Below are 16001 nucleotides of genomic sequence, written 5' to 3'. Positions count from 1 at the left end.
AGGCAACTCTCACTCCTTTTCATGGCCTTTGCAGTTTACATACTTTGCAAATATTTAGGAATATAATTTAAGGTCACACTATGGCCTAAATTTTCTATTAGTGTAGGTCCGGGCTGTTGCATTCTGATGAATCAGTAGAGAAATTGGCCCCATGAAAAACAAAAACAACGTAACACATAATGGAGAACACTTCTCTTTTTTTATGAATCCTTGCTGTCAGACTGCAAGTTACCTGCTTTTACATTTTGGTTGTGGCTTTTTTTTTTTCCTCTGCAGACACAGTAGTTCAAAGTCTGGCAATTTGTCAAATGAATTTTGTTCTGAATGTCTTTAGGGTGTGCTCAGCCCCTCCCCTACCTTCATCTCTTGATCATCTCTAATGAAAGGCACAATGAAGAGACCTTTAAAAAGGACAATGGAGAGAAGATAGTTTTTCTAGTGCTTATTTCATTGGACACTTTTCATAAGTGCTGCTATGTGACAAGCAATAGGTAGAGGAAAACAAAGAAACTCCAGCTGCTATGGAATGTAAGAGAAAAGCTCACTTGCAACAGGATTTATCTGGAGCAAACTAAAAATCAGTACTAGAACTATTAGGTAAATTTGAAAGAGAAATTAAACTTTTAAAATTGACTGTAGGAAGTTTTGAAAAGTTTTATATGCTGGGTATGAGATAGTTGTATCCTCTCAGTCAGCAAATATTGACCAGGATTTCACCTTTCTCTTCTGTCAGGCATGATACTCATCTCCTTCCCACCATGCTGTGTCAGCCGTGCCACACTACTTATATCCTTAGAGACAGACTTCTTTATTCTGATAAATTTATGATATCCAGTAGTTTCGTGATGTGTGTGACTGGCTCTTTCCTACTTTAGGCATATGTTCAATTTTCTCTTCTGGCATCTTCAGTGTCTGGTCTGCGCTTGGTCAAGGAGTAATTTTGTGAATTTGCAGAATTCTTCATTGACAGCCATTTGTTCCTCTTGGATCTGTCCCCTGCTCACCTCCCAACAGAACTCCTCCTCCTTCTGCCTCTTCCCAAACCTACACCAGAGATTTTCTGTCAAGGCTAATGGATTGAGTATTCACATCCTATTGCTTCAATCATGTGCTCCCTCCGCAGCTCTGTTTCCCCCTGTAATTCCACTTCTCTGCCATGTAAACTCAGTAAGTTCATTTACCAGTCATACTCCTGTAGTGTTCTGCTAAATTTCACTATATACTGTTCCACTTCCTCAGTTTCTGCAGGGCTCAGGTGGACCATGGGTTCTTGTGGCTGCCCTGTCCTCTGAGCCCACTTGGGACACCAGGGTATGGAGGCAGCAGAAAACTCTGGAAAGCAGCAGTTACCAGACTCTGTCAGCCAGTGGGGCCCTACTCACGCAGTGGGACCATTTTATTTTGTCCATAATTATGCTGACATTTGCATAGATGCTAAAATCTGTTTTATTTTTTTAAAAAATCATTCTTTTCCCTTTAAGTTTTTTTCTTTTTTCTTGTTCTATGAAAACTATTTCCAGTGAATATTTCCACTTACACTTTCTCACCCATTTTATTTATTTGAATATACAGAGTCTAAATACAGGGGCTAAACTTCCTGGCATTGTCCCCATTAGTCTCATGGTATTGAAAACTGATACTGAGGACCTGAAAGGATGCATCAGAACTGCTACTGAGGGAGTGGATTGCTGATGTGACAGAAACTGCTGCATATGAAAAGGTGATATATGGAATGGAAAGTAAGCCAGATGAATTTGAAGGTATTTGTAATCTATTCTCCAGCTGCATCAGAAGAGATGTCCTGAAATATGATAGAAGATAGTGGAGAGAGGTTGAAGGGTGAATGAAAGCTTTTGTTTCAAAAGGTAATAATAATAACAACTTATCGCCCTGCTCTTCTGTTGCTGTACTTTGCTTTTTCCTTTGTTTTTCTTCCTTCCTGGGAGATAAGGATGAGTTGCAGTTATACATGAAAAATAAGTGAAAGTCGTAAATTTTTCAGTACATGTGTTCTGTTTGCAAAAAGCAGACTAAGGATCTGATGAAAAAGAGCAATAGGGAGACACACAAGCATGTAAAAATCCATTCCAGGCAGTAGATGTATGCAACTTTCTGGAATCTGTTGGTGACTTGAGCATGTATTAAATTTCTACTTTTCAGATGATCTGATACAGGTGTAGCAATTACCACAGACCGATGTCATTAATTGTAATGTTCTGTAGGAGTAATCAATGAACTCTGTTTCCTGAAAACAGTTTCACCTTTGAGCTACTAGTGCTATAATGAAGAGGGCGCAGTATATACTTACATAAAGAACTTAGAATCTATTAGCACCTGTGCTGAGCACTAAAGCTGCTGATACTTTGCATGCAAATTGTAGTCATCATCTGAGAAGAAGCAGAGTTCATAGGTTCAATATTCTCTCACTTTCAATCTCCTATGTCAGCTGTGTCTTAACCAGCTGGGGGCAGAATTACATTCTGGAAATTAGTGAGAAAAAAAGGTAAAAATTGAAAATCTACTCTCTCTGCATCTAGCCTCCCCATTCATATGTTATAAGTCAACATGAAAAATCCTAGCAAGTATAAATGATATCTGATTTCACATTATATTTTTAAAGTGTCAGTACTCAAGTAGGTTTACATTTGACAGGTGATTTAAATACTTCAGTACGTTTCTATAGCCATAAGAAAAAATCTTTATCAGGATAAAGAACTTGATGAAAGTATTAATTTTGTGCTAATGTGAGGAACATTACTACTATTTTTTTACATGCAGATGTATGAGGCATTTTATTAATCTTTATAATTTTTTCTAAATATTTCATTGCTTGAGGACACGTCAATGACAGATAATATATATTGTTTATCCTACATTTATCTTCTATACTGATTCTTGAATGCTATGCTCTGAGTATATACGTTATTATGATTGGTGCAATCTTACCATAATGGTACGATAGACATATCTGTATTTCTGTAAGACTTCTAATGATTTTGCCTTTGGTAAAAAAATGGTGGGTTTTTTCACCTCATACCAAAATAACATTTTTAGTACCTACAGCAAATAAATGGCTCAGCCATCTCACAAGCTTTAATACCTTTTCCCTCCCATCTCTCACAAAAGAAATAATCGTGGTGGTCTCTGTGCTCAGTTTTTGAACACCATGAAACTGTTCTCTGTTTAATCCTATCTGAAATAATATTAAAATGGGTCTGTTGTGAACACTGTGACTCCGAAAGGAGACAGAAAAATCACAAGTATAGACCAGCAGAGTAAAACAGTACACAGAGTTAATGAAACAGAATTGAGAAAAGCACTCCTATGGGCAACGAATATTTTGCATCCCTGCTCAGGGATGTCAGTAGGTTCATGGTAGTTCGCCTATGGGATGGTGCCATGAGCGTTTCACACTTCGTATCAGTTTCATCCCTGGCTGGTCAGACTGACCAGGTTAAAAAGATGAGAGAAAATTCATCCTCAACATCTAATGATATATTAAGTTACTGAAATAATACAATGCTGAAACTAGATTCAAATTCTGACTAGATTAACATGTAGCTCCTTCTAGGTTCTTTGTTTATGAACATGGACCACAATATTTAAATCTTCATGTGAGGTCTCCTAAAACATGAGAATCTGGGCTTTTGCTTTAGGCCAGTGAAGATAAGAATGAACCACAGCATTTGTCTTGGCTTCAAAGTTTTTCAAAATCTAGCAAATTTCAAATATTTCTGAAAATTCAGGAATTTTTGTTTGGACTTACCTTTTGTTGAAAGCGTGCCTCTTGCATGTCTGTGAGAAACATAAAATGAAAAGAATACTTCACAGCTAAAATGAATGGTTGTTTTAAACGATTTTCTCCCCTTTGGATTTTCAAATCAAAGACAACATCACTAGGATTGAACCAGAGGATTTATTAATATCAGAGTAGTTTGACTTTACCATATGAGGAAGGTTGTCTTGTCCAGATGTTACACTAGGAATATATAAATCATTATCATTCTGGGATCTGATTTTCAAAATTACTCTCAACATAGACCTGACTCTGCCGCAGTGTACATTGAAGCAGATGATTATGAACACCTCTGGATAGTTCATCATACATCAGCTCTTGTCATTGCATTCAGCTAACAGAAAAGACAAAACAATATAGAGTGTATGAGTAATCAAATAAATGGAAGATCACTTATACCATTCAACTTTATTTTATTGTGGCCATGTTTCCTAAAGGACTGTGTTTTGAGCCTGGAGTCAGGGCAGAGTGACCTGCACTGACCCAGGAGGACACAAACACCTGTTGGTCTCTGTTAGGCCAGAAAATTGCTCATTTATTTCTCTTTACAAGGAAATTGAGCACATGAAGTCTAAAGCAGCCAACCTGTTTGGCAGCTCAGGCATTACAAATAGTAATCTCACATCAAGTTTTAACTTTGTCTATAACTTTCTCTGCTTCTTTTAGAGAAAACTGGGGCTGTGATTAAGGTCTTTCTCTCTTATCTCACCAGCTGTGTCCATAAAACCAGTAGGAATATTATTTTGGAGTTTTTTAACCCTCAAGTTCAAACTGGCTGATGGTACCGCCTTTTATTGAAGGGAAAGCAAAGGGGAGTGAGAAGAAAGATGGAGAGACAGACAAAACGGTTACATAAAGCTCATTTCCATAGGAAGCCAAGTTAAAGTGTCTTTATCTGTAGGAATGGTAACACTTAGTTATGTAACTCTCCAGCTTACTTGAAGAGGTGATTAGCTGTTCCTAATTAAGCATTCAGCTACAGTCCCATTATAAGACATTTTCCCCTCTCCAACAACTCAGTCATAAATTTAAAAAATCAAAATGTTATAACCCCCCACCAACAGGCCCATAAAAATCCCTATGCATTCACATTTTTAGGGTTAAGGCTTACTGACAACTTGAGTACTTTATGAAGATTGTGATTAAATTGAGTAAGTACTTTTTGAGATTAAAATACTTGAAACAGCTTATTTTTAAAATATTCGCAACACCTATTGTTCCTTTGTATCCATCTCTGTGTCCAACAAAATCATATAATACCACAGAGTTTGAAACATAAGTAGATTTCAATACTGACTGTGCAGAAGTCAGTTTTAGGGGCAGGAACAGTAAAATGTTTAAGAAATATCTCTATTTGAAAAAACCTGACTTATTTATCCACCTATGAAGATGGCAAGGAGAAAAAATCCCCAGAAAACATAATACTTTCATCGTCAGGCTCTGAATTGCACTTAGGTGTTTCTGAAATCTCTTTTTAAAGCTCCCATTTCTCTTTAAAACTTCCTGCAGAAAGCCATTTTTCCAGGCAGAAACCAGAGGAATTAGAGGGAAGTGATTTCTTGATGAGGTGGCAGAGCTGGGGAGGGAACCCAGATCTGTGTGTCCTTCTCACTTGGCTGCTTTTGTTGGCAGCAGCTAAGGGAGCTGAACTACCCGTGTGACTCTCTGCAGACTGCATGCACTGTGATAGCCAAAACTCATGAATGTTCTTACTTTGCAGTGTTTTGTTGTGCCTTGTAAAAGCTGTGGTGAGTGGGTACCTCGTTAATACTAAGGGATCTTGGGGTTTGTTTTGCAAAGTCATCAGCTGTGACTTCCATCTAGGTAAGATGCTGATTTCCATGTGGTGTTGTGCTGCTGTGATTCATTAGATTTCACCCAGTCTTGCCCTAGAATTGGGGAAATTAAGCCCTTACATGTTGCCACGATACTCTGTTCACATTATATTTTTTGCACTATCTCAATTTAATTTACCTTGACTTGTATTAAAGGTTTTCTTCCAAAAGCCCTTTCTTATAGACCAAACCAATGAATTCAATATGAGGAAGGCTAGACATCATCTTTTCACTCAGAGAAATAGAGCACAGAAGAGGAAGCCTTTAAGATGCTACTATCCATCCTTTTACCTGACAGTATATAAAGAACATAGTATAAGAGTAAGGACTGAAGAGTTAACATCTTACATTAATCTCACCCATTATATTAAGTAATATCTTCCTCAAATGACTGTACAATGCAGTACTAATAGTTTCACATCAGGATTTAAGAAGTATTGTAGCCCTTGAATAATTTTCTTTATTTAAGTTCGTGACAAAATTACATCCCAAATAATACACAGACATCTGCTTTGAAACTTGCTCAGACTGGTGGGATCAGTGGAACTTTACAGCCAGACCATTCAAGAAAAGATTCCTCAGTTTTCGCTCATCATGCACAATTATGAGTTTTGACTTCAACTACTTATAATTACAGTATTCTGAAATGATGTCCTAAATATATATGTTTCACAGCATGACTGTGACTTCAAGCAAATTCCCTTGTCTGAGGCTCTTGGTAAAGTAAAACTGAATTAGTGAGAGTACAATAAGCAAGTTACAGTGTTTAGATACAATAACCAAAAATAAAGTTAATTTAATCTTCCAAAGTAGGACAGCTTTTCAGTGTGTTCGTCACTATGGAGATTTAGCAGTAGATTCCAACTTGCATTTTAAGAGCAAACTTACATAATTGTGAGTCCTGGTGTGGTACTGCTGAGTATTCAGGCTGGAATTACCAGTTAGACAGATCCTGCTTAGCCTTGTAGTTAAAACATGCTAGTAGTTTACACACGTGTATGACAGATGATAATAACCATCTTTATAATCACCTTTGGATTTCTCTTTTCTTCCTCGCTCAATGCCACCTAAAAGGGAAAATCAGTATTTGTGGTCAAGGCTGGAGATTCCTGGGGTTTAATTTTTTTATCATTTAGCTAGTTTTGTCAATGAGGATGTGAAATATTTTTGCAACATGTATTTTAAGTAAACACAGTTCATTTATTTGTTTGCCTATTTATTTATTGGTAGACAATATGTATTTGTGGGTGTATGTAAAGATATTAATGAGGAAAAAATTATTAGATGCATTTAAGAGATTTCTGGGCGCTCAACCTTGTTAAAGTATGCAGGACATTTTTTGTTTTGATAGAAAAATTATTTGATTCTGGCAGTATTTGTTGCACATACTTTCTTCATTCCTACATGATTGATTGTAACCAGTTCTAGTCATTACATAACTTGGGGTAAATGTTTTGCTTTAAGTTGTCCATGCCTTAGATTCTCCAGCTGAGAAATGGTTGAGAAAAATAATCTATTTCTCACGGTGTTGGGAGGTTTAATTAAGTGTTTATAAAGTATTTTAAGACTTTTGCATGGACAGCATTATGGATGTGTCATGTAATACTATTATTAATGTATATTGCAAATTATTTTTTATCTCTGGCAATTTTCCATTACTTTAGAAAATTAGTCTAATCTAAAATATTGGCCAAATAGACAGAATATCTGCAATTCCTTTAGTAAAAGTTCAATGATGGACTCATGTTGACTTTTATCTTCAACAATCTTCCCTTAGAGTCTCCCAGAAACATAGAACTTGAGCGATGCTTCTAATTGTTAGCTTCAGGCTAAAACTTTTCATCACTTTCTTTCTTTACTTTCTGTTAAACTCATTGAATGAAAAGGCTTGATAACATTTTATACTGTCTAATTCTTTATTTTGGGGAATACGAAAGACAAGTTTGACCTTCTGAATTTTCAGTCTAAACTTTGGTAACAGGGAGCATTCTTGTTTTCATTCATATTAATGCTGCATCTATCTCTTTTGCCCTGTAAAAAGCCATTAATATTGTTCTATTAACCTCTTTCTAAGTAATAATGACCTTTCCCCTGAAAATGCAATTATTGGACTTTTTTTTCCCATAATAAATCTCATTTATTAGAAAGTTTGGCCTTGTGCACTTTGTTCTCTGCCATTTCCCTAAAAAAAATCATCTTTATTTTCAAATAAGTACATTATTTTTATTCAGAAGAGTATTCTATAGTGTGTGTACTTGGTCATAATTGTAGAGGAGGTGATGGTGCTCAGTTTGATTATTTCTCTACCTTTAGAAAGAAAAAGGCTGTAGTGACCGTGCTCTACATTGCTCCATTGCTCACCGGTGATCTGGCTGTTTGTAGCTGTAGCTTTTTGCCAAGATTTTCCAGCCAGGTCAGTTTGATTCTTGCTGATGTCCAGTCCAAACGATCTCGGCTTTGTTAGACAGAGCTCCTATGCCCTTTCTGAAGCAAGCCATGAATTTTTTGAGGTGTTGCCATCAAGCATTCTCTATTTCACCATTAGCTCCTGAGAGTAGGAAGGAGGAGAAATATGACACATCTCCTGATGTGTGTGGCAATGCAAACTTCTGGGGGGACTGGAGGGGAGGCAGGGGAAGAGCTGTTATTGTGTTCCTGATCTTTGAGCTGCTGCTTTTGTCAAGGGAAATGATGAGAAAACTTTCCTGTATTCTAAAGAATACAACAGTAATAAAAGTATCTATAACCTCTCCACATCCTTGATGAAGCAGTGGCTGTAGCAGAGGGAATTTTCTTCACCCCAGTAAAACAATGCTAAGAAGCAGTGTAGAAGAGCTGTATTATTGTCCTGGTTCTTCTCCACTCCCCACTCTACTCTTGCTAGGAGGAGTAGGCAGTTGCTTAAGGTCAGAGAAAGGAGGAAGGTTGTGGCAAGTCCTTTTCTCTGGCCATTTTCTTTCCCAATTATAAAGAATCCTAGAAGAAGAAATGTGAAAATCCATACAGTTTTTCCTACCTACCTAAATAGGAAAAACACATGTAGGGGAAGAATATTTTTGTGGTTATAGGTCTAGGCTGGAAAAAGGAAAAAGTGGATTCAGAGTCTGGGGTGGGTTTTTTATTGTTTTGGTTTTTTGGTTTTTTTGTTTGTTTGTTTGTTTGCTTGTTTCTTTTTTTCTAAGCAGAGGCAAAAAAAAAAAAAGGTTTTTTTTAATTGAACCTATCAAATTAGAATACAAGTTTCTTAAAGCATGAACTGAAATAAAGGCAGAAGTTACAGACTACACATTAGGAAATAGGAAGGGAGGCTCAGCTTTATGAAGATTCTCTAAGAATGTCAGAAAATGGATGTTAATTGTGTACCATGGACAGATAGAATGTCCTTCCATGTATTCTCCCCACCCATCTTCCAAATTAATCAGACATGTTGTAATGAATGTTAACATAGAAAAACGACTTTGTACCATGTAGGTGGGTAGACATGAACTATACTGTATGCACAATTTTAAGATGAAGAATTTTTTTTAAACTATATTTTTTCTAACATTTGTTTGAACTGCATCCTTCAGAAAACTGCATTTTCTTTGTATTTCCTGGCTCTGTGACTCATCAAAATGAGCTGTGCTAGTCACATCAAATGATGTGTTTCATAGAATAAGACAGGAAAAGCAGCACACTGAGTCATTGTCACAGGGAGGGTGGCTGCCAAACCACTATTAGACAACATAGGGAAAAGCGAACATATTAAATGACTGGGGTCACAGAAACACAGCCTAGTGGCAGGAAATCATTTACAATCAGGTGAACATGAGTCTCCTCATCTTTTTAGTCTGTAGTTTAAGGAAGAGACACGTGCTATCATGATTTTTACCTGCCTATCAACTTCTGCCCCCACTAACAGTGTAAGCTGTTGGCCATCAGAAATGCAAAGTTCTTAAGTCACTTCCTAAAAGTTGATGTTTGTACGAAGCTGGGAACATCTCATTCCTGAGAAAAGGGCTGTAACTCTGGTGCAGCCATCACCTGCTCCATGTGCCATGCTGTGCTGGCCACTATCCCACCTGCACTGGCTGGCCTGGCAGCCATCGTGGGGCTCTCAGCTCAGCACAGCACAGCCTGCCCCTTGCCCTGCAGTCACAGAAGGATCTGGGGCTGTTATATGCCTGGGTCATCCTTATGGACCTGAGAGAGTAAGTGGAAGAATGAGATGGCAGTGGAGACTTTATGTGGTACACTAGATGTGGTGATGATACACAGTGACAGAAAGAAGTGTGGAAATAAGGAATTGCAATATAAAGCTACAGCAAACCTGGATTCACTTTTCCTGGTGAACACCTTTCAGTTCTGTCTAGGTTCAATCAATTGCTCTAGTTTAATTTATAACCTTATTCTGAGTGCTCAGGTTATGCTTCTTCCTAGAGGCACTTAAGCTTCTGCTTCAGCTCTGCTAGGAATGAAGGTTTGTGCAACTGTACTGTTTGTCTGCTGCGCCCAAAGTCAATCGAAAACAAGGCCCAGTTTTGACAAACTTGATTGAGGAGTGGAAGTCCCTATTTAAATTCCTGTAAGTTTAATGAAAATGAATAAGTGGCTAGAAAAAATAGTTTATGCTAATTATCCCTCAGCAAGCCAAAATTAACTGGCTAGTCAAACAGCCTTCTCCTGATGCCAGGCTAACTATAGCAAGAATTATCTTTTCCTTGCTGGGGCACTGTTCTGACAGGGAAAATGAAGGGATATAGGATAAACATTTGTATGACATTGGGGTTTCATTTGTCTTCTGATGAAATAATCTGACTGCTATGAAAAACTTTTTCATTTTTTAAATATTTGTAAAAAGGGAAGAAGGACTACAAAAACTATTGCAGCATACAATTGTTTCCTTTTTTTTTCTCCCATTGATTAATCTTTGAAATTTGATAACTGTCCATAATATCTGGGTTATTTTTTAGGCTGGTGATTTTTACCTGCTTCTTATTAGGAAAGCAACATGTATACTTCACTTGCTTTACTTTAATTATTTTTGTATTTTAACAGACTCATGAACAGAAAGCAAAAATCTGGATATTCCATTATTTTAGCATGTTGACGTGGATTTGATTTTCTTTTTATCATTGTAAATTTGCTCATGTCTTCAACAGGCTTAAGAAGAAACAAAGACACAGCAACACATACACACCATGACAATCTGGACTCAATAATTATGGAAATATAAGCTGTTATGCTGAAACTCCAATATTGGCATTTAATCAAACTGATATTCCAAATTTTTTTCCCAGTAACTAATTCTTATCTCTAAATTATCTGGCAGGATTTTTCCTGTGGTTTGCTTTCCTTTTCATATTGTTGCAGACACAGACAGGAATTATCATCTGTAGAGTGTGCCACATCCACTTACATCAGCATACCATGTTTTTTTGCTTAATAACATCTATTACTGTTATCTGACAGAATATAGCATTCCATTCATTACACAGCTCAGATCTTTAAATATTACCTTTGACAAAAATTTGCCAAATTTCTTCCTTAATATAGGAATGTGGGGGGATGCTTTTACTGGGATTTTACTACTTCTGTGTTCATAGGGAAATACCCACATTTCATATTATTGAGATTACTGCTTATAAATGTGAGCACATTTATTTTTCACTCTACCATCACAGAGGACATAAGGGATAGAAGATATATTGCAAATGTATGTGGCAGCTGGGAAAGGGTTTGTTGTATCTGCAAATTCAGTTTGCAGGCACTGTTCTGTAACTGGTTTCTATTCTAGGATGTACAGAATAGGAACCAGTAGCAGCTTCTGCATCCCTACACAGAGGTCTGATACTTAGAACTACTAGGACAGAAGGTCTGTGACTGTTCTTCTCTGCAGACTGACTTATCTTAACTGAAGGGTGAGACCTAGCCTGGAAGCCTTGATGAGAAAGCATAGCTCTCACCTCCTCATATGAATGCAAGAGGAAATATTGGGTAAAAACCGTTGAAATTTCTATACAAGCACAGGAGAAGGGAGAAGAGTCATGAGCATTGAGCCACATAGCCCTGAAGGGAAGACCTCCCCATGTTGCTTTTGTTAGTGAGCTCAAAGAAGGATTGCAAGGACTCTGGCTATCTGTGGGTGAAGATATTGAGAAGGCAGCACTGGTGTCCATGCCATGCATCACTTTGAGCATAGTTCAAAGGTGCGTTTCCACTGACTTAACTGAAGCACCTTGTAAGGCACCCTGAAGTTATTAGAGAGGAAACACTAGCACCCTTTTTCTTATACTAGTATGCTTCTATCATAATTCACTTATTTTAAAAAATTATTGCAACTGTAAAACACAGAAGAAAAAATACAAAACTTCTGTGATTCTCAGTCAGTCTTGTTATATTTAATTTATGGCAAAGAAAAAGAAATTATTAATTCATACTTTTGAATGTGGAATCAACAATACTGTGACTGGGGTCTTGCCTTTTCTACAGATAGTGCTCTGCGTTGGTGGGATTAGCAAGGCAGAGTTTGGAGCAGTGGTGTTCCCTGAAACAGTTTCACTTTCTACAGCTGGCTGCTTTTTCTCCTGGACGAAATTTCGTTTGAGATTTTGGTTCTGTTTGATTTTGGAAGGTCAACCTGTGACTCTAGCAAAGATCTGCTTTTCAGTAGTTTTCCAGCAAACAGGCTTAATCAGGTTTGATATTGCCCCATTCGGACATACACATTATGTGCTCACACATCTGCATCACTGCATCTGCAGACCCTACTGATGGTGTCCTGGTATCAAATTCATTGTCGTGGTTTGACACTGGCCCAGCGCCAGGCACCCACGAGAGCCGCTCTCTCGCCCTCCCCTGCCGCAGCCGGGCAGAGGAGGGGAAAGGAAAAAAAAGTTAACAAACGCTTCGTGAGTGAGATAAGGACCGGGAGAAACACTTCAAGGGCGAAACAGGCTCAACTTAAGTTGGGAAGTGAATTTATTGCTAACAGAATCAGAGGAGGATAATGAGAAGTAAAAGAAGCCATTAGAACACCTTTTTCCCCCAGCCCCTCCCTCCTTCCCACCGACAGCGCAGGGAGACAGGGCCTGGGGGTTTGGTCAGTTCATCACCGGGATTTCCTTCCGCTGCTCCAGGAGAGGAGTCTTCCCCTGTGAGGCCGTGGGGTCCCTCCCATGGGAGACAGTTCTCCTGAACTTCCCTGGCGTGGGTCCGCTCTCACGAGCAGCGGCCGCACCGCCCCTGCTGCAGCGTGAGCCCCTCCCACGGGCACACAGCCCTCCCAAAACTGCAGCGCCGGGGCTCTCTCCTTCCTCGGGGTGCAGTGCTCCAAGGACAGGCTGCTCCAGCCTGGCAGCAGGGCCCTCTCTATTCAGCGGGTCTTCCACTGGATCACAGCCTCCTCCAGGCATCCACCCGCTTCGGCACGGGCACCTCCCCCCCATGGACCCATGGGCTGCAGGGGCACAGCTGCTGCACCATGGTCTGCACCATGGGCTGCCGAGGAACCTCGGCTCCGGCGCCTGGAGCACCTCCTGCCCCTCCTTCTGCACTGACCTTGGTGTCACCATGTTGTTTCCCTCACATGTTCTCACCTCCTCCTCTTCTCTGACTAGCATCCAAAATCTTGTGACTTTGTTTTGATTTTATTCTTAAATATGTCATCACAGAGGCCTCACCAACCTCTCTCATTGGCCTGGTTTTGGCCAGCAGCATGTCCATCTTCAGAGCCATCAGCCACTGACTCTGCTGGACACGGTGGGAAGCTTCCAGCAGCTTCCTCACAGGAGCCGTCTTTGTGGCCCCCTGCTACCCAAAACCAGGCCGTGCCAAACCAATACATTCATCTACAAAGCTGCAATGATGCTCAGTTTTCCCTGACAAGCCTTATTTGGAGAGTATATGTAGTTGCTGCAGTAATGTAATTTGTTAACTACTTTGGAGGGTAACGTCCTCCGCCCCGCAAGTTTAGGCTGTAATGTGCTACTGAGCAAGTCCACACAAAGTGTCTGTGATCATTCACCTTAAATATATATTTTTTATTTTCAGCAGAAGAGGACTGCAAACCTTCTTTCACACAGTAAATCCTGGCTCACTTCCTGCCCTTGGAAAAGATTATTTCAATACCTGTGAACATGTGCATTACAAGAGACAGGCTTCCTCCTTCCTGTATCGAAAACTGAGCTCTGAATATTTCTCTGGGAACCTCAAGCATGGAGAATTAGCACATTGAACAAAGAATGTCTTCCTGCCCCTGAAAGAAAAAAGGAGTTGACTGAGGTAGCACCAGTGTTACAGGCTGAGGACTAGCTCCTCATGGCTCAGAAGCAAAAGAGAGAAATGAAGCCAAAGCCTCCTACAGCAAATTTTGCCCTACCTCTTTTCTCCCTTTCCAGTACCAAACTGTATTGTCTTAATCTGGGAATGTGATTTACTTGTGAAATATCTAGTGGGTGGCAGAGGTGGGGAGCAATGCTGCACAAAGCTCCCCAGAGCTGCTGACCGAGGTAAATAGTGTGTCATAACACATTTATCAAATAATAATGGAAACCATATAGAACACATAGGAGAGGGAGGGGGAAACCCCACTCCCCACTGGGAAGTTACTGAATATTTCAGCCAGTTTATAAAAGGATGTGTACATGTATTTGGAAAGGGGGAGGTTTTTCTAGCTTCACCTCTGCAAATAAATCATTGGCCTGGGATGTCTGAGCAGACAAGTGAAATGGATGAGCACATTATAGATCAAGGAGGTGGTATTCCTGCCTTGGTTAGTTTGAGACAGACCACCCAAGCACTGTGGGACTAAGATGAGACTGTAAGTTGTGCCTGTAGAGTTCTGAAAGGCCCAAGCTGCAGCCTCTGACATGGCATGAAGGTGGGGGATAAAATAAAATTGGTGGTATTTCTCATATAGCGGGCATGACTTATCTGAACTGATGTTGTTCCTAGTATTATTTTTTCCTTTGGCTGGATTGCCCCAATAGAGAAAATGAGAAAGAGAAAAAGTGGCAAAGGTGTAATAGTTATGCCTGTTTTGAAAATAAGTTAAAGTTTAGGTCAAATAAAAAGTAAAAAAAATAAAAATTTATTGATCTTGTATTTGTACATTATTCTCTGTTTGCCTATAGTGACTTTCAGAATACAGAAACCATAGTCAGATACTCTCACAGAAATTAAGAATTTTGCATCATAACTGGTCTATTGAAGTCATCAAGAATTACTTATGGAAAAAGACACCCATTCCACATGAATAGGGCTTACAGAGCATGGATGAGTATTACCAAAAAATTCCCAAATTAAAAGAAGTCTGACAAAGATGGTATCCTTATAAATATATGTATAGTTAACACTTTGGAATTTTTGCAAGGAAGACGTAGATATGAGGTTTGGAATGATCATCTTTAACAAGGAAACCTCTTAGAGTGAAACTGATCACCTTTTTATACTTATACATGGCAATAGTGGTTAAAGGCTGCAGTGCACATACAGTATTGAATTAGATGAATTTTAGGTTGTAAGGAAGCAAGGCAGGAAGCATAGAAAATTATCCACAGAAAATGATCCTCTTTTTTTTTTTTTTAAGAAAAAAAGCTGTCTTGATGTTTTTCTATTATAATTTAAAATTTTATAATTCTTAAAAATTTCTATTGAAGGAATATTGGAAGTTTGTACCAACATTTCTCTTATAGTGGACAACCTTAAATTGTTTTAAAATTATTAAAAAAAACAAAAAAAACCAACATTTTTTTTTAAAAAATGATGGTTTTCCATCCTTTCCTCCTGGCTTGATCATGTCTGATAGCAGCGCAGCAGCATTTGCAGTCACATGTAGCCCCCCACCCTGCCAGGTCAGACACTGGTTTTGGTTGGCGACTGGGCCAGAGGCTGTGAGATGAAGCCTTGGGACAGCTCACCTTTAACACCTGCCAGGGGATGCCCTGGCCACAGAGGGATGGTGCTGGTGGTTTGTCTCTGCCTCCCATAACCAGTGTCCGAGCAGGGTGTCAGCTATGCTCCTGGAAACGGGATCTTCGGGGTGACGTAGGAGGCTGAGATGCTCAGCAATTAAGTCCCTGTATCACATTTCTGAGGAATGGAGACATTAACTCCCCATATTCAGGCTGGATTTCAGCTTCAGCATTCATAGTGCGTCTACCTAAATCTCCCCTGACGTTTTGATTTGATACAGTATCATTCAGTTGGTGCCTTAAATTGTGCAGCGCAGCTTTTTCTCCCCACACTCTTGAACATCTGCTCTGCTTCAAAAGTTGCTGCTGAGTTTTGCCTGAAAGAGAAGATATTATTTTCTTTTTTTTTCTTGCTTTTTTTTTTTCCCCTTCAAGTTTTAAGGGGAACTGACCCTAGGCAGGGGATGAACAATTGGT

The 16001-nt window shown here is 39.1% G+C and overlaps 1 long non-coding RNA gene across 2 annotated transcripts; it reads left to right on the top strand.

Annotated features, from left to right (window-relative positions):
- The first annotated feature begins 446 nt into the window (after window positions 1–446).
- Window positions 447–15166, top strand: LOC125328161. 2 transcript variants are annotated; one of them, XR_007204567.1, is made up of 3 exons: window positions 447–1167; window positions 1573–1865; window positions 13666–15166. It is a non-coding gene; the product is annotated as an uncharacterized LOC125328161 (long non-coding RNA). The 2 variants fall into 2 exon arrangements; XR_007204566.1 differs by having other exon boundaries at window positions 13663–15166.
- Window positions 15167–16001: the final 835 nt, after the last annotated feature.

Source organism: Corvus hawaiiensis, chromosome 6 (genome assembly GCF_020740725.1).
Source record: "Corvus hawaiiensis isolate bCorHaw1 chromosome 6, bCorHaw1.pri.cur, whole genome shotgun sequence".
Lineage (NCBI taxonomy): Eukaryota > Metazoa > Chordata > Aves > Passeriformes > Corvidae > Corvus > Corvus hawaiiensis.
This window is presented reverse-complemented; position numbering and strand designations above follow the sequence as displayed.